The sequence below is a fragment of the Strix aluco genome, chromosome 4, assembly GCF_031877795.1.
Source record: "Strix aluco isolate bStrAlu1 chromosome 4, bStrAlu1.hap1, whole genome shotgun sequence".
Lineage (NCBI taxonomy): Eukaryota > Metazoa > Chordata > Aves > Strigiformes > Strigidae > Strix > Strix aluco.
Window position 1 is genome coordinate 81,590,646 of NC_133934.1, and position 25,280 is coordinate 81,615,925.

Below are 25,280 nucleotides of genomic sequence, written 5' to 3' on the forward strand. Positions count from 1 at the left end.
GGATCTGCACTGCCCCTCTCCAGATGGATTGGGTGATTCCAGGGGTTAGGAGGGAGAGGAGTTCCATATGTAGGTTACTAGCTCAACTAGGTCAGAGGTTACAGTTGACTGAGAGTTACAACTTGGCAGCAGTTGCTGAGGAGCAGGTGTCTCTTTTACTAAAGCTTCTCTCTGCAGTGACACCCTTCACCTCCTGACAGCCGTGAGGAGGCCAGAACCTGAAGAGGTCTAGTTGCTGGATTTTCTGCGTCTCCCTGTTCTGATTGTGACCGTTACCTCAAAGCACTTGGGAGGAGATATGGGAGAGAAATTGTCTTCAGCTCCTCTTTTGTTTATCTCCTGTGGGTACACGGGGAGATGTTAAGCTGGACTGCAAACCGGTGGCTTTCCTAGGAATTGCTTGACGTTGATCAATTTTTCTTAGGAACTAAAAGATCAGACTTGTTTGTGAGGAAATCTTAAATGGGTGAAGGACTTTGAGAGGAGGAACGATGCTAATGAACATATGCGGAAGAATGTGAAATGGTTCTTTAAACAATAATGAAAGAAAAACTTGTGAAGACAAAACTGGGGTAGCTCATGTTTCCTGTGCGCAGAATTCACTTGGGCAGGAGTCTGAATAGCTCTCTCTTAGTAATGCTGTCAGCATCTCTCCTGGAGTAATGGCGTTGAGTCCTATTACTAGAGGCTGACTTCAGAAGCTTTTAGAAATGACTTTTCCTGCAGTGCAGTCACTGCCCTTGGTTAGAGCCAGAGGTATGTGAAAATTTTGCTAGGACCTCTGGGCTAGAAGTGTGGATCAAGTGGTCCTGTATGTAAGATTGCACTTACAGGTATTCTGCATCCTGTAGAAACTGCCGAATCAGTAGTGACGTTGAGTAGATGAAGCTGGCATTGTCAAGCTGACCTTTACTGTCTTCAGGCTAAACGGGGTTTTCTTGCCGTTTGATACTGCGCTGTAGCCATTAAGAGTTGCAGTTTCTGCATCTTACTGCACCAAAATAGTTGTGGAGTAGTGAAAAATGTTCCCGTAGCAGTAGAGGGCAGCACACGCCCCCTGAAATCAATCAAGGGCTGTGGTGTTACATGTGATAGAAGCCCGTGGAAATGGAGGTTCCCTTCCTGTATGTTTTTGCACTAACAAAGCAGTGGCTGTTCTGTCTTGTAAGCAGAAACTGTTACATGTTGACAAGTTCTTCCATTTGCAGTAGTAGTATGTCAGCAGCTCAAAGCAGCTTTGACAGAAGCATATGGAGAGTCAAAAACCAAAACAAATTTGGAGGAAAAAAATGGGGAGAGTGACTGTTTAGAATTCACTTTTTTTATTGACAGCAGTGCTGTCAATATAGTAAACTTTGCTGTTTCCACCCCCCCCCACCCCCCCCCACCCCCCCCCCCAGGTGTGTTTAGGAGAGTATTAGAGGATTCAGCCCTCTCACGAGCACCAACCAACAAAAACTGTGTCTTCACCTCGGGAACACGAGCGGTTACCCCTGGAAGCTACCGACCGAGACTCGCAGAAAGGCAAGTACCTTTCATCTTCTTGGACAACGTTTAGCACTTTTAAAATGACTATTACAGGGAGAAGCTATCACATAGTTTGCCCCTCCTCCCCACTTTTTAAATTTAAATGTTGATAAAAGATAGCGTATTACAAAGAGCATAAAAACACTTCAGTAATTTTCCCCCGTCTCTCTCTCTCTCTGTATACATGTAAACACAAATATATATATAGTGTCACACACGTCGTGACTACCTGTATCGATTGTAGGTGGCAAAGGTACAAACGGGCTGTTAACCCCATGTGTGCTTTCCTGAGATACACAACATAGGTCTTGCATCTACTTGTTCTTCAAGATCAAGATTTGTGTAGCCTAGTTTTAAGGGTCCTAAGGTAGGAATGTAGTTTCAATTCCCCATCAGGCCGTGCAGGCACTCTTATGGGGCTGTTTATTGCATCTGGATCATTTGTTTCCACACTGCTTCAGGCTGTGTTGCCAGAAACCAGGGGGTAGAGTGCTGGAGAATTCGTAAAGCTCTTCAAAGTGGATGCAGCTGTTGGATGCTCGGCAGCCTTTGGTTCAGCTCCCTTTTGCTTGGTAGATAGACTGTCCTAGTTCATGTTCAAGGGATCAAACCAAAGCAAAGCAAAACAAACCCTAAAGAAAGGCTGGTGTTAAAACTTCTCATTGGTGTCCGTGGTGAGTCTGCTTTCACCAGCAAGTGCTGCTGTGTACACTCAATTAAACTGGGAGCTGCCCATGCCTGCTTGCGTAGATCTGAGTCCTCGTGTTAGGGTAAATGTTCTTTTGGCTGCATCTGTTCTCGCGTGATGTAAAAACGTGACAGATATTGGGAGCAACTGTTTAGGAGAATTACTATAAAGGAAGGAATTGCTGGTTTTATTTTGTCATGATGGACAAAAAAATAACTGATTGTAAGTCATGTCCGCTGCAGCTTATGCTTCCACAATACACTGCTCAGCTGATTTCTGTGTGCAAATGGCTTTGGAGGGGAATCCCAGGTGCGTGCTGTTGCTCTAGGGAGAAGCAGGCTGCAGCATGGGCTCAGAGGGCCAGGAGGTGCTTTGCCTTCATGTCACCAGAAGGAGAACGAGGAGTTGAAGAAGGGGCTCGAGAGCCAGAGACTGCAAGGAAGTTGCTGTACGAGATCCTTTTGCCTTGCTCTGTCTGACAGAAAAGCTGCCTCCTGCTCGCTGGGCCTTAGCCCGAAACACTGTGAGCACTCCTTGCTTGAGCCTGTGAGAGGGGAGAGGGTCCTTCCTCTGCCAGGGAGTGTGCTACTGTGGGCTGGCTTGTTCTGAATAGATGATGGGCAGTTGTCGTGTTGGGATTGCATGGTGACAATCTATACTGTTGACTCCCTGAACGGTTTTTCATTTCTGTCCCCGTTTCCTTCTCCAGCTATTTTTAATACATCGATTAAAACCACAGAGTTTTAAACCTACATTTGACTGGAACATCATCTGTCGGTTTTGGCTGCAAACATTTTATTTCCTAAAAATAAGTCGCCTTTTCATCCGAACACTTAAAAGATTTCTAGCCAGTGCAGTACTATTGTATTGGGGTGTTTTTAATAAGTTTCTCGACGTGTTTCAGTGTGTGCACTTAATTTCTACTTCACTTAGTATTTTGAAAACAGTCTTAAGCTGAACAGGGGTTTCATGCTTGGGAGAGAAAAAGAGCAGATCTTGACTCGAAAGCAGCTTTTCAAAGGGAAAGGTGAACTGTTTTGTTTCTTTTTGGATTGTTATTCCGGTAGCACAAACTTCTTGTTTTCTCAGGATTTTGTTACCTCTGGAAAAAAAAACCCTTGGTATTGCTTCGCTTCCTCCTTCTCTGGTTGGCTTGTTTGTTGTTGGTTTGTTGTTTGTGTTGTTTTGGTTTTTTTTTTTCTCACTCCCTCCAGAGGAAGTGCTCAGACTGTTATCTTTTAGGAAGACGTTTTAATTTGTGACTCAGAGGTCTGCAGAAGTCACTAAAAACATTTTCTGTGCATCCAAAGGCTGTTTATCCTTTATAATATGAAAGGAAAGATTTTTAACCTTCATCGGAGAATACAAAGTATTCCAGATGGGTGTGGTTTGCTTTCTATTCGGTGTTCCTGTAGCCTGTTGCTTTGGAAGTGCAGGTAATAAGCTTTTCAGTTGAGTAAAGGAGTGCTGGTGCTTTTTTGTTTTTCTGCCCCTAGAAATCTAGTGCTTAATCGTGCTGCGCTGTGCTGTAGAAGTTGTGGACGCTGTGCTGTTCTCCAGAATGCCCCTTAGGCTGCCGCTGCAAGTAGGTCATTGAAAACAATAACCTTAGGCTTTAAAAATATGGAAAAGTTAACGATGCATAAAGTTTAGAGTGGTTCCCTTCAGGTTTTTGGGTTGGTTTGGGTTTTTTTTTCCTTCTTTAAGATGGCACTGGTTGCAGTGATCTTAGTTTACTACGTGCCTAACTGTCTTAGTGTGGACGTGGATCCTTCCTGCCTGCTATTTCAGTTTACTGGCAGACATACTTACGAGAGCTGTTTGGCGTTGTGGAGTGTATGTATGTATGTGTATAAAGATGCATGTAAATGTGTATGAAAATAAAAAGACCCACAGTGCCCTCCCCACATCCTTAGTTTTTCCTGACCTGTACTTCAGCGTTAGCAAGATTTTAAAGTGACCCAAGTGTTGCTATTGCAAATGTTTCCATGTTTGTCGAACTATTGTGATGAAATAAATTAAAAAAGTCATCAAAGCACTGAACGTTTTGTTGCTTGGCCTGCAATTGTACAGGTTTTCCCTGTCTACTATCTATTCCTTTTTTCAGGATTCGCTGTATATTTTTACCATATGAAATGGAAAGAGATTTCTGTCTTACTGTTGGCTTTTGATAGGTATTTTTTCCTTGGGGAATTGCCCAGCAATTAAGCCACAGACTTTGGAATTCAGTTGATGGACAGTTTGCATGTCTGTGTCCAAATACTGATGCTAAGAAGCCATCGTACAGTTCATGTTGATAACTTTATGAAAAGCCTCCCTTTTTACCCGAGGAGCCGTCCTCTTCCTCTTCCTCCTCCTCCTCCTCCTCCTCCTCCTCAGATAATCCTATTCCAGAGGAGCTCTTATGTTTCATTTGTAAAGAAATCATGACCAGCGCACTTGTTACTCCCTGCTGTGGAAACAGTTATTGTGACGAATGTAAGTGTTACTCCCATGTTTGTTAAAACCTGTTCTGATGATTCTGATTATAGCCAGGTATTAGAACAGCGTGACTGGAATGTGAGGAACATACATGCCCAGCGTGTCATCAGGCAGATGTTTCTCGTGGTGCTTTAATTGCCAGCAAGTGCCTCCGTCCAGGTAATGCAGTGACTTTTAGATAAACTGTTTGTAAGAAAAGTCTAGTCAGTCAATTAGGTGAAAGGGAAGAAAATACTACTTTACATCTCCTTCAAGGAGGCTAAATGGAATAAGGCTAAATTTACTTTGCAGATACGTTACCTGTTGTTACAGAAGCTGACAACTCTTGAGAGACAAGCTGGCAAATTCAGGTCACGCTTTTGTTTAACAGGATTGCCTCAGTTTCAAATTCAGTGTTAACACTGAAGTACTGTACATACAGATACTCTGAGTTACCAATCGTTAATGTCAGTGTTTAATGGGATGTGTTCATATATCACAGAAGGGTTTGGCTTGGAAGGGAACTTAAAGCCCATCCAGTCCCAACCCCGCTGCCACGGGCAGGGACACCTTCCACTAGCCCAGGTTGCCCAAAGGCCCGTCCAACCTGGCCTTGAACCCTTCCAGGGAGGGGGCAGCCACAGGTTCTCTGGGCAACCTGTGCCAGTGTCTCACCACCCTCACAGGGAGGAATTTCTTCCCGATACCTAAACTGAATATACCCGTATGTTGGTTTATTTTAGGATTGATAGTATAACGCAGAAGTAATTTTACTCTGTGGAGGCTTTTGTTCCTAGAGCTACAGAAGGTTCATGTTACCTCTTTGTAAATGTTTTTCTGCCTCTAGGCTGTGAACAACTTCAAAAATGGAACTGGTTACGCACAGAGGCTCTGTCAGCAGAGGCAGCAGCAGCAGCAGGCACCAGCACCTCCACCAGCACTCGTGGCTCTTACCCGTCCTGCTGCGCTGGTGGCTGCCACGGGACGTGCTCAATCTTCCCCCCTGTCAATCCGCGGTATGTGGGAAGAGAAGGTAAGTTTTCTTTCGCCTTATGCAGTGATTCTGGTGTTTTAGTAGAGGAAAGCGAATGAAGGAGGAGCATGGTGGCGAGCACTTCTTGTTCTCAACTTAGGCACATGTACCCGTGGGTGGTGACTCAGCCACCTCCTTGGGCAGCCTGTTCGAATGCTTGACAAGCCTTTCAGTGGAGAAATGTTCCCCAATAGCTGATGTAAACCTCCCCTGGTGCAACTTGAGGCCGTTGCTTCTCCTCCTATCGCTTGTTACTTGGGAAAAGAGACCAACACCCACCTTGCTCCAAGGTCCTTTCAGGGAGTTGTAGAGAGTGAGGAGGTCTCCCCGCAGCCTCCTCTTCCCCAGGCTAAACACCCCCAGTTCCCTCAGCCGCTCCTCACAGGACTTGTTCTGTAGAGCCTTCGCCACCTTCGTTGCTCTTGTCTGGACGCACTCCAGCCCCTCAGTGTCTGTCTTGTAGTGAGGGGCCCAAAACTGAACACGGTATTCGAGGTGCGGCCTCACCAGAGCCGAGGACAGGGGGACCGTCGCTCCCCTGGTCCTGCTGCGATTTGTGACACAGCAGGGTGCCTTTGGCCTCCCTTGTCTAGGGAGGAGTTTGACAGAGCACAACGAGACTTAAAGAAGGAAGAGTGGGGGGTTGACTCAATGAAGTTGGGCTGTTTTTCATGCCTGTGTTTCGATGGCCTGTCGGACGGCAGTTACACTCGAGTGCATCTGACATCAGCAAAACTGACAGAGTGTTTGCTCCAATAGACTTTCTCGGTGCGGATGGTGAACATGCAAAACTAAACCAAGACGAATGTCATCCTGGAACTTCCCCTAAGACTTGCAGGAATTCTAAACTGGTTTTGCTTAAATAGCACGTCCACCTTTGCATCTGCAAGCAGTATGCATTTCCTCCTATTGGCCATGTTGTTGCTTGGTGTCTCTTTTGCAATAAAGGTCAAGCTATAATTGTATAGTAAAGGTCAAACTTATTTTAACAGGGAAAAGAAGAAGTCCAGACTTGATGAGTTTACAGATGATTCTGCTCAGGAACAGATGGAATCTAAAAAGACTCCAAAGGAGCGCAGGCGTTTGTTTTCCAGGTAACTGCTTTACATGTCTGTAACGGAGACGCTGGCTGTCTAGAGGAATCGGGAGGATCTGCACTGCCCCTCTCCAGATGGATTGGGTGATTCCAGGGGTTAGGAGGGAGAGGAGTTCCATATGTAGGTTACTAGCTCAACTAGGTCAGAGGTTACAGTTGACTGAGAGTTACAACTTGGCAGCAGTTGCTGAGGAGCAGGTGTCTCTTTTACTAAAGCTTCTCTCTGCAGTGACACCCTTCACCTCCTGACAGCCGTGAGGAGGCCAGAACCTGAAGAGGTCTAGTTGCTGGATTTTCTGCGTCTCCCTGTTCTGATTGTGACCGTTACCTCAAAGCACTTGGGAGGAGATATGGGAGAGAAATTGTCTTCAGCTCCTCTTTTGTTTATCTCCTGTGGGTACACGGGGAGATGTTAAGCTGGACTGCAAACCGGTGGCTTTCCTAGGAATTGCTTGACGTTGATCAATTTTTCTTAGGAACTAAAAGATCAGACTTGTTTGTGAGGAAATCTTAAATGGGTGAAGGACTTTGAGAGGAGGAACGATGCTAATGAACATATGCGGAAGAATGTGAAATGGTTCTTTAAACAATAATGAAAGAAAAACTTGTGAAGACAAAACTGGGGTAGCTGATGTTTCCTGTGCGCAGAATTCACTTGGGCAGGAGTCTGAATAGCTCTCTCTTAGTAATGCTGTCAGCATCTCTCCTGGAGTAATGGCGTTGAGTCCTATTACTAGAGGCTGACTTCAGAAGCTTTTAGAAATGACTTTTCCTGCAGTGCAGTCACTGCCCTTGGTTAGAGCCAGAGGTATGTGAAAATTTTGCTAGGACCTCTGGGCTAGAAGTGTGGATCAAGTGGTCCTGTATGTAAGATTGCACTTACAAGTATTCTGCATCCTGTACAAACTGCCGAATCAGTAGTGACGTTGAGTAGATGAAGCTGGCATTGTCAAGCTGACCTTTACTGTCTTCAGGCTAAACGGGGTTTTCTTGCCGTTTGATACTGCGCTGTAGCCATTAAGAGTTGCAGTTTCTGCATCTTACTGCACCAAAATAGTTGTGGAGTAGTGAAAAATGTTCCCGTAGCAGTAGAGGGCAGCACACGCCCCCTGAAATCAATCAAGGGCTGTGGTGTTACATGTGATAGAAGCCCGTGGAAATGGAGGTTCCCTTCCTGTATGTTTTTGCACTAACAAAGCAGTGGCTGTTCTGTCTTGTAAGCAGAAACTGTTACATGTTGACAAGTTCTTCCATTTGCAGTAGTAGTATGTCAGCAGCTCAAAGCAGCTTTGACAGAAGCATATGGAGAGTCAAAAACCAAAACAAATTTGGAGGAAAAAAATGGGGAGAGTGACTGTTTAGAATTCACTTTTTTTATTGACAGCAGTGCTGTCAATATAGTAAACTTTGCTGTTTCCACCCCCCCCCACCCCCCCCCACCCCCCCCCCCAGGTGTGTTTAGGAGAGTATTAGAGGATTCAGCCCTCTCACGAGCACCAACCAACAAAAACTGTGTCTTCACCTCGGGAACATGAGCGGTTACCCCTGGAAGCTACCGACCGAGACTCGCAGAAAGGCAAGTACCTTTCATCTTCTTGGACAACGTTTAGCACTTTTAAAATGACTATTACAGGGAGAAGCTATCACATAGTTTGCCCCTCCTCCCCACTTTTTAAATTTAAATGTTGATAAAAGATAGCGTATTACAAAGAGCATAAAAACACTTCAGTAATTTTCCCCCGTCTCTCTCTCTCTCTGTATACATGTAAACACAAATATATATATAGTGTCACACACGTCGTGACTACCTGTATCGATTGTAGGTGGCAAAGGTACAAACGGGCTGTTAACCCCATGTGTGCTTTCCTGAGATACACAACATAGGTCTTGCATCTACTTGTTCTTCAAGATCAAGATTTGTGTAGCCTAGTTTTAAGGGTCCTAAGGTAGGAATGTAGTTTCAATTCCCCATCAGGCCGTGCAGGCACTCTTATGGGGCTGTTTATTGCATCTGGATCATTTGTTTCCACACTGCTTCAGGCTGTGTTGCCAGAAACCAGGGGGTAGAGTGCTGGAGAATTCGTAAAGCTCTTCAAAGTGGATGCAGCTGTTGGATGCTCGGCAGCCTTTGGTTCAGCTCCCTTTTGCTTGGTAGATAGACTGTCCTAGTTCATGTTCAAGGGATCAAACCAAAGCAAAGCAAAACAAACCCTAAAGAAAGGCTGGTGTTAAAACTTCTCATTGGTGTCCGTGGTGACTCTGCTTTCACCAGCAAGTGCTGCTGTGTACACTCAATTAAACTGGGAGCTGCCCATGCCTGCTTGCGTAGATCTGAGTCCTCGTGTTAGGGTAAATGTTCTTTTGGCTGCATCTGTTCTCGCGTGATGTAAAAACGTGACAGATATTGGGAGCAACTGTTTAGGAGAATTACTATAAAGGAAGGAATTGCTGGTTTTATTTTGTCATGATGGACAAAAAAATAACTGATTGTAAGTCATGTCCGCTGCAGCTTATGCTTCCACAATACACTGCTCAGCTGATTTCTGTGTGCAAATGGCTTTGGAGGGGAATCCCAGGTGCGTGCTGTTGCTCTAGGGAGAAGCAGGCTGCAGCATGGGCTCAGAGGGCCAGGAGGTGCTTTGCCTTCATGTCACCAGAAGGAGAACGAGGAGTTGAAGAAGGGGCTCGAGAGCCAGAGACTGCAAGGAAGTTGCTGTACGAGATCCTTTTGCCTTGCTCTGTCTGACAGAAAAGCTGCCTCCTGCTCGCTGGGCCTTAGCCCGAAACACTGTGAGCACTCCTTGCTTGAGCCTGTGAGAGGGGAGAGGGTCCTTCCTCTGCCAGGGAGTGTGCTACTGTGGGCTGGCTTGTTCTGAATAGATGATGGGCAGTTGTCGTGTTGGGATTGCATGGTGACAATCTATACTGTTGACTCCCTGAACGGTTTTTCATTTCTGTCCCCGTTTCCTTCTCCAGCTATTTTTAATACATCGATTAAAACCACAGAGTTTTAAACCTACATTTGACTGGAACATCATCTGTCGGTTTTGGCTGCAAACATTTTATTTCCTAAAAATAAGTCGCCTTTTCATCCGAACACTTAAAAGATTTCTAGCCAGTGCAGTACTATTGTATTGGGGTGTTTTTAATAAGTTTCTCGACGTGTTTCAGTGTGTGCACTTAATTTCTACTTCACTTAGTATTTTGAAAACAGTCTTAAGCTGAACAGGGGTTTCATGCTTGGGAGAGAAAAAGAGCAGATCTTGACTCGAAAGCAGCTTTTCAAAGGGAAAGGTGAACTGTTTTGTTTCTTTTTGGATTGTTATTCCGGTAGCACAAACTTCTTGTTTTCTCAGGATTTTGTTACCTCTGGAAAAAAAACCCCTTAGTATTGCTTCGCTTCCTCCTTCTCTGGTTGGCTTGTTTGTTGTTGGTTTGTTGTTTGTGTTGTTTTGTTTTTTTTTTTTTTCCTCACTCCCTCCAGAGGAAGTGCTCAGACTGTTATCTTTTAGGAAGACGTTTTAATTTGTGACTCAGAGGTCTGCAGAAGTCACTAAAAACATTTTCTGTGCATCCAAAGGCTGTTTATCCTTTATAATATGAAAGGAAAGATTTTTAACCTTCATCGGAGAATACAAAGTATTCCAGATGGGTGTGGTTTGCTTTCTATTCGGTGTTCCTGTAGCCTGTTGCTTTGGAAGTGCAGGTAATAAGCTTTTCAGTTGAGTAAAGGAGTGCTGGTGCTTTTTTGTTTTTCTGCCCCTAGAAATCTAGTGCTTAATCGTGCTGCGCTGTGCTGTAGAAGTTGTGGACGCTGTGCTGTTCTCCAGAATGCCCCTTAGGCTGCCGCTGCAAGTAGGTCATTGAAAATAATAACCTTAGGCTTTAAAAATATGGAAAAGTTAACGATGCATAAAGTTTAGAGTGGTTCCCTTCAGGTTTTTGGGTTGGTTTGGGTTTTTTTTTCCTTCTTTAAGATGGCACTGGTTGCAGTGATCTTAGTTTACTACGTGCCTAACTGTCTTAGTGTGGACGTGGATCCTTCCTGCCTGCTATTTCAGTTTACTGGCAGACATACTTACGAGAGCTGTTTGGCGTTGTGGAGTGTATGTATGTATGTGTATAAAGATGCATGTAAATGTGTATGAAAATAAAAAGACCCACAGTGCCCTCCCCACATCCTTAGTTTTTCCTGACCTGTACTTCAGCGTTAGCAAGATTTTAAAGTGACCCAAGTGTTGCTATTGCAAATGTTTCCATGTTTGTCGAACTATTGTGATGAAATAAATTAAAAAAGTCATCAAAGCACTGAACGTTTTGTTGCTTGGCCTGCAATTGTACAGGTTTTCCCTGTCTACTATCTATTCCTTTTTTCAGGATTCGCTGTATATTTTTACCATATGAAATGGAAAGAGATTTCTGTCTTACTGTTGGCTTTTGATAGGTATTTTTTCCTTGGGGAATTGCCCAGCAATTAAGCCACAGACTTTGGAATTCAGTTGATGGACAGTTTGCATGTCTGTGTCCAAATATTGATGCTAAGAAGCCATCGTACAGTTCATGTTGATAACTTTATGAAAAGCCTCCCTTTTTACCCGAGGAGCCGTCCTCTTCCTCTTCCTCCTCCTCCTCCTCCTCCTCCTCCTCAGATAATCCTATTCCAGAGGAGCTCTTATGTTTCATTTGTAAAGAAATCATGACCAGCGCACTTGTTACTCCCTGCTGTGGAAACAGTTATTGTGACGAATGTAAGTGTTACTCCCATGTTTGTTAAAACCTGTTCTGATGATTCTGATTATAGCCAGGTATTAGAACAGCGTGACTGGAATGTGAGGAACATACATGCCCAGCGTGTCATCAGGCAGATGTTTCTCGTGGTGCTTTAATTGCCAGCAAGTGCCTCCGTCCAGGTAATGCAGTGACTTTTAGATAAACTGTTTGTAAGAAAAGTCTAGTCAGTCAATTAGGTGAAAGGGAAGAAAATACTACTTTACATCTCCTTCAAGGAGGCTAAATGGAATAAGGCTAAATTTACTTTGCAGATACGTTACCTGTTGTTACAGAAGCTGACAACTCTTGAGAGACAAGCTGGCAAATTCAGGTCACGCTTTTGTTTAACAGGATTGCCTCAGTTTCAAATTCAGTGTTAACACTGAAGTACTGTACATACAGATACTCTGAGTTACCAATCGTTAATGTCAGTGTTTAATGGGATGTGTTCATATATCACAGAAGGGTTTGGCTTGGAAGGGAACTTAAAGCCCATCCAGTCCCAACCCCGCTGCCACGGGCAGGGACACCTTCCACTAGCCCAGGTTGCCCAAAGGCCCGTCCAACCTGGCCTTGAACCCTTCCAGGGAGGGGGCAGCCACAGGTTCTCTGGGCAACCTGTGCCAGTGTCTCACCACCCTCACAGGGAGGAATTTCTTCCCGATACCTAAACTGAATATACCCGTATGTTGGTTTATTTTAGGATTGATAGTATAACGCAGAAGTAATTTTACTCTGTGGAGGCTTTTGTTCCTAGAGCTACAGAAGGTTCATGTTACCTCTTTGTAAATGTTTTTCTGCCTCTAGGCTGTGAACAACTTCAAAAATGGAACTGGTTACGCACAGAGGCTCTGTCAGCAGAGGCAGCAGCAGCAGCAGGCACCAGCACCTCCACCAGCACTCGTGGCTCTTACCCGTCCTGCTGCGCTGGTGGCTGCCACGGGACGTGCTCAATCTTCCCCCCTGTCAATCCGCGGTATGTGGGAAGAGAAGGTAAGTTTTCTTTCGCCTTATGCAGTGATTCTGGTGTTTTAGTAGAGGAAAGCGAATGAAGGAGGAGCATGGTGGCGAGCACTTCTTGTTCTCAACTTAGGCACATGTACCCGTGGGTGGTGACTCAGCCACCTCCTTGGGCAGCCTGTTCGAATGCTTGACAAGCCTTTCAGTGGAGAAATGTTCCCCAATAGCTGATGTAAACCTCCCCTGGTGCAACTTGAGGCCGTTGCTTCTCCTCCTATCGCTTGTTACTTGGGAAAAGAGACCAACACCCACCTTGCTCCAAGGTCCTTTCAGGGAGTTGTAGAGAGTGAGGAGGTCTCCCCGCAGCCTCCTCTTCCCCAGGCTAAACACCCCCAGTTCCCTCAGCCGCTCCTCACAGGACTTGTTCTGTAGAGCCTTCACCACCTTCGTTGCTCTTGTCTGGACGCACTCCAGCCCCTCAGTGTCTGTCTTGTAGTGAGGGGCCCAAAACTGAACACGGTATTCGAGGTGCGGCCTCACCAGAGCCGAGGACAGGGGGACCGTCGCTCCCCTGGTCCTGCTGCGATTTGTGACACAGCAGGGTGCCTTTGGCCTCCCTTGTCTAGGGAGGAGTTTGACAGAGCACAACGAGACTTAAAGAAGGAAGAGTGGGGGGTTGACTCAATGAAGTTGGGCTGTTTTTCATGCCTGTGTTTCGATGGCCTGTCGGACGGCAGTTACACTCGAGTGCATCTGACATCAGCAAAACTGACAGAGTGTTTGCTCCAATAGACTTTCTCGGTGCGGATGGTGAACATGCAAAACTAAACCAAGACGAATGTCATCCTGGAACTTCCCCTAAGACTTGCAGGAATTCTAAACTGGTTTTGCTTAAATAGCACGTCCACCTTTGCATCTGCAAGCAGTATGCATTTCCTCCTATTGGCCATGTTGTTTCTTGGTGTCTCTTTTGCAATAAAGGTCAAGCTATAATTGTATAGTAAAGGTCAAACTTATTTTAACAGGGAAAAGAAGAAGTCCAGACTTGATGAGTTTACAGATGATTCTGCTCAGGAACAGATGGAATCTAAAAAGACTCCAAAGGAGCGCAGGCGTTTGTTTTCCAGGTAACTGCTTTACATGTCTGTAACGGAGACGCTGGCTGTCTAGAGGAATCGGGAGGATCTGCACTGCCCCTCTCCAGATGGATTGGGTGATTCCAGGGGTTAGGAGGGAGAGGAGTTCCATATGTAGGTTACTAGCTCAACTAGGTCAGAGGTTACAGTTGACTGAGAGTTACAACTTGGCAGCAGTTGCTGAGGAGCAGGTGTCTCTTTTACTAAAGCTTCTCTCTGCAGTGACACCCTTCACCTCCTGACAGCCGTGAGGAGGCCAGAACCTGAAGAGGTCTAGTTGCTGGATTTTCTGCGTCTCCCTGTTCTGATTGTGACCGTTACCTCAAAGCACTTGGGAGGAGATATGGGAGAGAAATTGTCTTCAGCTCCTCTTTTGTTTATCTCCTGTGGGTACACGGGGAGATGTTAAGCTGGACTGCAAACCGGTGGCTTTCCTAGGAATTGCTTGACGTTGATCAATTTTTCTTAGGAACTAAAAGATCAGACTTGTTTGTGAGGAAATCTTAAATGGGTGAAGGACTTTGAGAGGAGGAACGATGCTAATGAACATATGCGGAAGAATGTGAAATGGTTCTTTAAACAATAATGAAAGAAAAACTTGTGAAGACAAAACTGGGGTAGCTGATGTTTCCTGTGCGCAGAATTCACTTGGGCAGGAGTCTGAATAGCTCTCTCTTAGTAATGCTGTCAGCATCTCTCCTGGAGTAATGGCGTTGAGTCCTATTACTAGAGGCTGACTTCAGAAGCTTTTAGAAATGACTTTTCCTGCAGTGCAGTCACTGCCCTTGGTTAGAGCCAGAGGTATGTGAAAATTTTGCTAGGACCTCTGGGCTAGAAGTGTGGATCAAGTGGTCCTGTATGTAAGATTGCACTTACAAGTATTCTGCATCCTGTACAAACTGCCGAATCAGTAGTGACGTTGAGTAGATGAAGCTGGCATTGTCAAGCTGACCTGTACTGTCTTCAGGCTAAACGGGGTTTTCTTGCCGTTTGATACTGCGCTGTAGCCATTAAGAGTTGCAGTTTCTGCATCTTACTGCACCAAAATAGTTGTGGAGTAGTGAAAAATGTTCCCGTAGCAGTAGAGGGCAGCACACGCCCCCTGAAATCAATCAAGGGCTGTGGTGTTACATGTGATAGAAGCCCGTGGAAATGGAGGTTCCCTTCCTGTATGTTTTTGCACTAACAAAGCAGTGGCTGTTCTGTCTTGTAAGCAGAAACTGTTACATGTTGACAAGTTCTTCCATTTGCAGTAGTAGTATGTCAGCAGCTCAAAGCAGCTTTGACAGAAGCATATGGAGAGTCAAAAACCAAAACAAATTTGGAGGAAAAAAATGGGGAGAGTGACTGTTTAGAATTCACTTTTTTTATTGACAGCAGTGCTGTCAATATAGTAAACTTTGCTGTTTCCACCCCCCCCCACCCCCCCCCACCCCCCCCCCCAGGTGTGTTTAGGAGAGTATTAGAGGATTCAGCCCTCTCACGAGCACCAACCAACAAAAACTGTGTCTTCACCTCGGGAACACGAGCGGTTACCCCTGGAAGCTACCGACCGAGACTCGCAGAAAGGCAAGTACCTTTCATCTTCTTGGACAACGTTTAGCACTTTTAAAATGACTATTACAGGGAGAAGCTATCACATAGTTTGCCCCTCCTCCCCACTTTTTAAATTTAAATGTTGATAAAAGATAGCGTATTACAAAGAGCATAAAAACACTTCAGTAATTTTCCCCCGTCTCTCTCTCTCTCTGTATACATGTAAACACAAATATATATATAGTGTCACACACGTCGTGACTACCTGTATCGATTGTAGGTGGCAAAGGTACAAACGGGCTGTTAACCCCATGTGTGCTTTCCTGAGATACACAACATAGGTCTTGCATCTACTTGTTCTTCAAGATCAAGATTTGTGTAGCCTAGTTTTAAGGGTCCTAAGGTAGGAATGTAGTTTCAATTCCCCATCAGGCCGTGCAGGCACTCTTATGGGGCTGTTTATTGCATCTGGATCATTTGTTTCCACACTGCTTCAGGCTGTGTTGCCAGAAACCAGGGGGTAGAGTGCTGGAGAATTCGTAAAGCTCTTCAAAGTGGATGCAGCTGTTGGATGCTCGGCAGCCTTTGGTTCAGCTCCCTTTTGCTTGGTAGATAGACTGTCCTAGTTCATGTTCAAGGGATCAAACCAAAGCAAAGCAAAACAAACCCTAAAGAAAGGCTGGTGTTAAAACTTCTCATTGGTGTCCGTGGTGACTCTGCTTTCACCAGCAAGTGCTGCTGTGTACACTCAATTAAACTGGGAGCTGCCCATGCCTGCTTGCGTAGATCTGAGTCCTCGTGTTAGGGTAAATGTTCTTTTGGCTGCATCTGTTCTCGCGTGATGTAAAAACGTGACAGATATTGGGAGCAACTGTTTAGGAGAATTACTATAAAGGAAGGAATTGCTGGTTTTATTTTGTCATGATGGACAAAAAAATAACTGATTGTAAGTCATGTCCGCTGCAGCTTATGCTTCCACAATACACTGCTCAGCTGATTTCTGTGTGCAAATGGCTTTGGAGGGGAATCCCAGGTGCGTGCTGTTGCTCTAGGGAGAAGCAGGCTGCAGCATGGGCTCAGAGGGCCAGGAGGTGCTTTGCCTTCATGTCACCAGAAGGAGAACGAGGAGTTGAAGAAGGGGCTCGAGAGCCAGAGACTGCAAGGAAGTTGCTGTACGAGATCCTTTTGCCTTGCTCTGTCTGACAGAAAAGCTGCCTCCTGCTCGCTGGGCCTTAGCCCGAAACACTGTGAGCACTCCTTGCTTGAGCCTGTGAGAGGGGAGAGGGTCCTTCCTCTGCCAGGGAGTGTGCTACTGTGGGCTGGCTTGTTCTGAATAGATGATGGGCAGTTGTCGTGTTGGGATTGCATGGTGACAATCTATACTGTTGACTCCCTGAACGGTTTTTCATTTCTGTCCCCGTTTCCTTCTCCAGCTATTTTTAATACATCGATTAAAACCACAGAGTTTTAAACCTACATTTGACTGGAACATCATCTGTCGGTTTTGGCTGCAAACATTTTATTTCCTAAAAATAAGTCGCCTTTTCATCCGAACACTTAAAAGATTTCTAGCCAGTGCAGTACTATTGTATTGGGGTGTTTTTAATAAGTTTCTCGACGTGTTTCAGTGTGTGCACTTAATTTCTACTTCACTTAGTATTTTGAAAACAGTCTTAAGCTGAACAGGGGTTTCATGCTTGGGAGAGAAAAAGAGCAGATCTTGACTCGAAAGCAGCTTTTCAAAGGGAAAGGTGAACTGTTTTGTTTCTTTTTGGATTGTTATTCCGGTAGCACAAACTTCTTGTTTTCTCAGGATTTTGTTACCTCTGGAAAAAAAACCCCTTAGTATTGCTTCGCTTCCTCCTTCTCTGGTTGGCTTGTTTGTTGTTGGTTTGTTGTTTGTGTTGTTTTGTTTTTTTTTTTTTTCCTCACTCCCTCCAGAGGAAGTGCTCAGACTGTTATCTTTTAGGAAGACGTTTTAATTTGTGACTCAGAGGTCTGCAGAAGTCACTAAAAACATTTTCTGTGCATCCAAAGGCTGTTTATCCTTTATAATATGAAAGGAAAGATTTTTAACCTTCATCGGAGAATACAAAGTATTCCAGATGGGTGTGGTTTGCTTTCTATTCGGTGTTCCTGTAGCCTGTTGCTTTGGAAGTGCAGGTAATAAGCTTTTCAGTTGAGTAAAGGAGTGCTGGTGCTTTTTTGTTTTTCTGCCCCTAGAAATCTAGTGCTTAATCGTGCTGCGCTGTGCTGTAGAAGTTGTGGACGCTGTGCTGTTCTCCAGAATGCCCCTTAGGCTGCCGCTGCAAGTAGGTCATTGAAAATAATAACCTTAGGCTTTAAAAATATGGAAAAGTTAACAATGCATAAAGTTTAGAGCAGGGTAGTCGTCAGGTTAAAATCGTTTCATGCTTATTATGACGTGCACAGTGATGGTTCCCTTCAGGTTTTTGGGTTGGTTTGGGTTTTTTTTTCCTTCTTTAAGATGGCACTGGTTGCAGTGATCTTAGTTTACTACGTGCCTAACTGTCTTAGTGTGGACGTGGATCCTTCCTGCCTGCTATTTCAGTTTACTGGCAGACATACTTACGAGAGCTGTTTGGCGTTGTGGAGTGTATGTATGTATGTGTATAAAGATGCATGTAAATGTGTATGAAAATAAAAAGACCCACAGTGCCCTCCCCACATCCTTAGTTTTTCCTGACCTGTACTTCAGCGTTAGCAAGATTTTAAAGTGACCCAAGTGTTGCTATTGCAAATGTTTCCATGTTTGTCGAACTATTGTGATGAAATAAATTTAAAAAGTCATCAAAGCACTGAACGTTTTGTTGCTTGGCCTGCAATTGTACAGGTTTTCCCTGTCTACTATCTATTCCTTTTTTCAGGATTCGCTGTATATTTTTACCATATGAAATGGAAAGAGATTTCTGTCTTACTGTTGGCTTTTGATAGGTATTTTTTCCTTGGGGAATTGCCCAGCAATTAAGCCACAGACTTTGGAATTCAGTTGATGGACAGTTTGCATGTCTGTGTCCAAATATTGATGCTAAGAAGCCATCGTACAGTTCATGTTGATAACTTTATGAAAAGCCTCCCTTTTTACCCGAGGAGCCGTCCTCTTCCTCTTCCTCCTCCTCCTCCTCCTCCTCCTCCTCAGATAATCCTATTCCAGAGGAGCTCTTATGTTTCATTTGTAAAGAAATCATGACCAGCGCACTTGTTACTCCCTGCTGTGGAAACAGTTATTGTGACGAATGTAAGTGTTACTCCCATGTTTGTTAAAACCTGTTCTGATGATTCTGATTATAGCCAGGTATTAGAACAGCGTGACTGGAATGTGAGGAACATACATGCCCAGCGTGTCATCAGGCAGATGTTTCTCGTGGTGCTTTAATTGCCAGCAAGTGCCTCCGTCCAGGTAATGCAGTGACTTTTAGATAAACTGTTTGTAAGAAAAGTCTAGTCAGTCAATTAGGTGAAAGGGAAGAAAATACTACTTTACATCTCCTTCAAGGAGGCTAAATGGAATAAGGCTAAATTTACTTTGCAGATACGTTACCTGTTGTTACAGAAGCTGACAACTCTTGAGAGACAAGCTGGCAAATTCAGGTCACGCTTTTGTTTAACAGGATTGCCTCAGTTTCAAATTCAGTGTTAACACTGAAGTACTGTACATACAGATACTCTGAGTTACCAATCGTTAATGTCAGTGTTTAATGGGATGTGTTCATATATCACAGAAGGGTTTGGCTTGGAAGGGAACTTAAAGCCCATCCAGTCCCAACCCCGCTGCCACGGGCAGGGACACCTTCCACTAGCCCAGGTTGCCCAAAGGCCCGTCCAACCTGGCCTTGAACCCTTCCAGGGAGGGGGCAGCCACAGGTTCTCTGGGCAACCTGTGCCAGTGTCTCACCACCCTCACAGGGAGGAATTTCTTCCCGATACCTAAACTGAATATACCCGTATGTTGGTTTATTTTAGGATTGATAGTATAACGCAGAAGTAATTTTACTCTGTGGAGGCTTTTGTTCCTAGAGCTACAGAAGGTTCATGTTACCTCTTTGTAAATGTTTTTCTGCCTCTAGGCTGTGAACAACTTCAAAAATGGAACTGGTTACGCACAGAGGCTCTGTCAGCAGAGGCAGCAGCAGCAGCAGGCACCAGCACCTCCACCAGCACTCGTGGCTCTTACCCGTCCTGCTGCGCTGGTGGCTGCCACGGGACGTGCTCAATCTTCCCCCCTGTCAATCCGCGGTATGTGGGAAGAGAAGGTAAGTTTTCTTTCGCCTTATGCAGTGATTCTGGTGTTTTAGTAGAGGAAAGCGAATGAAGGAGGAGCATGGTGGCGAGCACTTCTTGTTCTCAACTTAGGCACATGTACCCGTGGGTGGTGACTCAGCCACCTCCTTGGGCAGCCTGTTCGAATGCTTGACAAGCCTTTCAGTGGAGAAATGTTCCCCAATAGCTGATGTAAACCTCCCCTGGTGCAACTTGAGGCCGTTGCTTCTCCTCCTATCGCTTGTTACTTGGGAAAAGAGACCAACACCCACCTTGCTCCAAGGTCCTTTCAGGGAGTTGTAGAGAGTGAGGAGGTCTCCCCGCAGCCTCCTCTTCCCCAGGCTAAACACCCCCAGTTCCCTCAGCCGCTCCTCACAGGACTTGTTCTGTAGAGCCTTCACCACCTTCGTTGCTCTTGTCTGGACGCACTCCAGCCCCTCAGTGTCTGTCTTGTAGTGAGGGGCCCAAAACTGAACACGGTATTCGAGGTGCGGCCTCACCAGAGCCGAGGACAGGGGGACCGTCGCTCCCCTGGTCCTGCTGCGATTTGTGACACAGCAGGGTGCCTTTGGCCTCCCTTGTCTAGGGAGGAGTTTGACAGAGCACAACGAGACTTAAAGAAGGAAGAGTGGGGGGTTGACTCAATGAAGTTGGGCTGTTTTTCATGCCTGTGTTTCGATGGCCTGTCGGACGGCAGTTACACTCGAGTGCATCTGACATCAGCAAAACTGACAGAGTGTTTGCTCCAATAGACTTTCTCGGTGCGGATGGTGAACATGCAAAACTAAACCAAGACGAATGTCATCCTGGAACTTCCCCTAAGACTTGCAGGAATTCTAAACTGGTTTTGCTTAAATAGCACGTCCACCTTTGCATCTGCAAGCAGTATGCATTTCCTCCTATTGGCCATGTTGTTTCTTGGTGTCTCTTTTGCAATAAAGGTCAAGCTATAATTGTATAGTAAAGGTCAAACTTATTTTAACAGGGAAAAGAAGAAGTCCAGACTTGATGAGTTTACAGATGATTCTGCTCAGGAACAGATGGAATCTAAAAAGACTCCAAAGGAGCGCAGGCGTTTGTTTTCCAGGTAACTGCTTTACATGTCTGTAACGGAGACGCTGGCTGTCTAGAGGAATCGGGAGGATCTGCACTGCCCCTCTCCAGATGGATTGGGTGATTCCAGGGGTTAGGAGGGAGAGGAGTTCCATATGTAGGTTACTAGCTCAACTAGGTCAGAGGTTACAGTTGACTGAGAGTTACAACTTGGCAGCAGTTGCTGAGGAGCAGGTGTCTCTTTTACTAAAGCTTCTCTCTGCAGTGACACCCTTCACCTCCTGACAGCCGTGAGGAGGCCAGAACCTGAAGAGGTCTAGTTGCTGGATTTTCTGCGTCTCCCTGTTCTGATTGTGACCGTTACCTCAAAGCACTTGGGAGGAGATATGGGAGAGAAATTGTCTTCAGCTCCTCTTTTGTTTATCTCCTGTGGGTACACGGGGAGATGTTAAGCTGGACTGCAAACCGGTGGCTTTCCTAGGAATTGCTTGACGTTGATCAATTTTTCTTAGGAACTAAAAGATCAGACTTGTTTGTGAGGAAATCTTAAATGGGTGAAGGACTTTGAGAGGAGGAACGATGCTAATGAACATATGCGGAAGAATGTGAAATGGTTCTTTAAACAATAATGAAAGAAAAACTTGTGAAGACAAAACTGGGGTAGCTGATGTTTCCTGTGCGCAGAATTCACTTGGGCAGGAGTCTGAATAGCTCTCTCTTAGTAATGCTGTCAGCATCTCTCCTGGAGTAATGGCGTTGAGTCCTATTACTAGAGGCTGACTTCAGAAGCTTTTAGAAATGACTTTTCCTGCAGTGCAGTCACTGCCCTTGGTTAGAGCCAGAGGTATGTGAAAATTTTGCTAGGACCTCTGGGCTAGAAGTGTGGATCAAGTGGTCCTGTATGTAAGATTGCACTTACAAGTATTCTGCATCCTGTACAAACTGCCGAATCAGTAGTGACGTTGAGTAGATGAAGCTGGCATTGTCAAGCTGACCTGTACTGTCTTCAGGCTAAACGGGGTTTTCTTGCCGTTTGATACTGCGCTGTAGCCATTAAGAGTTGCAGTTTCTGCATCTTACTGCACCAAAATAGTTGTGGAGTAGTGAAAAATGTTCCCGTAGCAGTAGAGGGCAGCACACGCCCCCTGAAATCAATCAAGGGCTGTGGTGTTACATGTGATAGAAGCCCGTGGAAATGGAGGTTCCCTTCCTGTATGTTTTTGCACTAACAAAGCAGTGGCTGTTCTGTCTTGTAAGCAGAAACTGTTACATGTTGACAAGTTCTTCCATTTGCAGTAGTAGTATGTCAGCAGCTCAAAGCAGCTTTGACAGAAGCATATGGAGAGTCAAAAACCAAAACAAATTTGGAGGAAAAAAATGGGGAGAGTGACTGTTTAGAATTCACTTTTTTTATTGACAGCAGTGCTGTCAATATAGTAAACTTTGCTGTTTCCACCCCCCCCCACCCCCCCCCACCCCCCCCCCCAGGTGTGTTTAGGAGAGTATTAGAGGATTCAGCCCTCTCACGAGCACCAACCAACAAAAACTGTGTCTTCACCTCGGGAACACGAGCGGTTACCCCTGGAAGCTACCGACCGAGACTCGCAGAAAGGCAAGTACCTTTCATCTTCTTGGACAACGTTTAGCACTTTTAAAATGACTATTACAGGGAGAAGCTATCACATAGTTTGCCCCTCCTCCCCACTTTTTAAATTTAAATGTTGATAAAAGATAGCGTATTACAAAGAGCATAAAAACACTTCAGTAATTTTCCCCCGTCTCTCTCTCTCTCTGTATACATGTAAACACAAATATATATATAGTGTCACACACGTCGTGACTACCTGTATCGATTGTAGGTGGCAAAGGTACAAACGGGCTGTTAACCCCATGTGTGCTTTCCTGAGATACACAACATAGGTCTTGCATCTACTTGTTCTTCAAGATCAAGATTTGTGTAGCCTAGTTTTAAGGGTCCTAAGGTAGGAATGTAGTTTCAATTCCCCATCAGGCCGTGCAGGCACTCTTATGGGGCTGTTTATTGCATCTGGATCATTTGTTTCCACACTGCTTCAGGCTGTGTTGCCAGAAACCAGGGGGTAGAGTGCTGGAGAATTCGTAAAGCTCTTCAAAGTGGATGCAGCTGTTGGATGCTCGGCAGCCTTTGGTTCAGCTCCCTTTTGCTTGGTAGATAGACTGTCCTAGTTCATGTTCAAGGGATCAAACCAAAGCAAAGCAAAACAAACCCTAAAGAAAGGCTGGTGTTAAAACTTCTCATTGGTGTCCGTGGTGACTCTGCTTTCACCAGCAAGTGCTGCTGTGTACACTCAATTAAACTGGGAGCTGCCCATGCCTGCTTGCGTAGATCTGAGTCCTCGTGTTAGGGTAAATGTTCTTTTGGCTGCATCTGTTCTCGCGTGATGTAAAAACGTGACAGATATTGGGAGCAACTGTTTAGGAGAATTACTATAAAGGAAGGAATTGCTGGTTTTATTTTGTCATGATGGACAAAAAAATAACTGATTGTAAGTCATGTCCGCTGCAGCTTATGCTTCCACAATACACTGCTCAGCTGATTTCTGTGTGCAAATGGCTTTGGAGGGGAATCCCAGGTGCGTGCTGTTGCTCTAGGGAGAAGCAGGCTGCAGCATGGGCTCAGAGGGCCAGGAGGTGCTTTGCCTTCATGTCACCAGAAGGAGAACGAGGAGTTGAAGAAGGGGCTCGAGAGCCAGAGACTGCAAGGAAGTTGCTGTACGAGATCCTTTTGCCTTGCTCTGTCTGACAGAAAAGCTGCCTCCTGCTCGCTGGGCCTTAGCCCGAAACACTGTGAGCACTCCTTGCTTGAGCCTGTGAGAGGGGAGAGGGTCCTTCCTCTGCCAGGGAGTGTGCTACTGTGGGCTGGCTTGTTCTGAATAGATGATGGGCAGTTGTCGTGTTGGGATTGCATGGTGACAATCTATACTGTTGACTCCCTGAACGGTTTTTCATTTCTGTCCCCGTTTCCTTCTCCAGCTATTTTTAATACATCGATTAAAACCACAGAGTTTTAAACCTACATTTGACTGGAACATCATCTGTCGGTTTTGGCTGCAAACATTTTATTTCCTAAAAATAAGTCGCCTTTTCATCCGAACACTTAAAAGATTTCTAGCCAGTGCAGTACTATTGTATTGGGGTGTTTTTAATAAGTTTCTCGACGTGTTTCAGTGTGTGCACTTAATTTCTACTTCACTTAGTATTTTGAAAACAGTCTTAAGCTGAACAGGGGTTTCATGCTTGGGAGAGAAAAAGAGCAGATCTTGACTCGAAAGCAGCTTTTCAAAGGGAAAGGTGAACTGTTTTGTTTCTTTTTGGATTGTTATTCCGGTAGCACAAACTTCTTGTTTTCTCAGGATTTTGTTACCTCTGGAAAAAAAACCCCTTAGTATTGCTTCGCTTCCTCCTTCTCTGGTTGGCTTGTTTGTTGTTGGTTTGTTGTTTGTGTTGTTTTGTTTTTTTTTTTTTTCCTCACTCCCTCCAGAGGAAGTGCTCAGACTGTTATCTTTTAGGAAGACGTTTTAATTTGTGACTCAGAGGTCTGCAGAAGTCACTAAAAACATTTTCTGTGCATCCAAAGGCTGTTTATCCTTTATAATATGAAAGGAAAGATTTTTAACCTTCATCGGAGAATACAAAGTATTCCAGATGGGTGTGGTTTGCTTTCTATTCGGTGTTCCTGTAGCCTGTTGCTTTGGAAGTGCAGGTAATAAGCTTTTCAGTTGAGTAAAGGAGTGCTGGTGCTTTTTTGTTTTTCTGCCCCTAGAAATCTAGTGCTTAATCGTGCTGCGCTGTGCTGTAGAAGTTGTGGACGCTGTGCTGTTCTCCAGAATGCCCCTTAGGCTGCCGCTGCAAGTAGGTCATTGAAAATAATAACCTTAGGCTTTAAAAATATGGAAAAGTTAACAATGCATAAAGTTTAGAGCAGGGTAGTCGTCAGGTTAAAATCGTTTCATGCTTATTATGACGTGCACAGTGATGGTTCCCTTCAGGTTTTTGGGTTGGTTTGGGTTTTTTTTTCCTTCTTTAAGATGGCACTGGTTGCAGTGATCTTAGTTTACTACGTGCCTAACTGTCTTAGTGTGGACGTGGATCCTTCCTGCCTGCTATTTGAGTTTACTGGCAGACATACTTACGAGAGCTGTTTGGCGTTGTGGAGTGTATGTATGTATGTGTATAAAGATGCATGTAAATGTGTATGAAAATAAAAAGACCCACAGTGCCCTCCCCACATCCTTAGTTTTTCCTGACCTGTACTTCAGCGTTAGCAAGATTTTAAAGTGACCCAAGTGTTGCTATTGCAAATGTTTCCATGTTTGTCGAACTATTGTGATGAAATAAATTTAAAAAGTCATCAAAGCACTGAACGTTTTGTTGCTTGGCCTGCAATTGTACAGGTTTTCCCTGTCTACTATCTATTCCTTTTTTCAGGATTCGCTGTATATTTTTACCATATGAAATGGAAAGAGATTTCTGTCTTACTGTTGGCTTTTGATAGGTATTTTTTCCTTGGGGAATTGCCCAGCAATTAAGCCACAGACTTTGGAATTCAGTTGATGGACAGTTTGCATGTCTGTGTCCAAATATTGATGCTAAGAAGCCATCGTACAGTTCATGTTGATAACTTTATGAAAAGCCTCCCTTTTTACCCGAGGAGCCGTCCTCTTCCTCTTCCTCCTCCTCCTCCTCCTCCTCCTCCTCAGA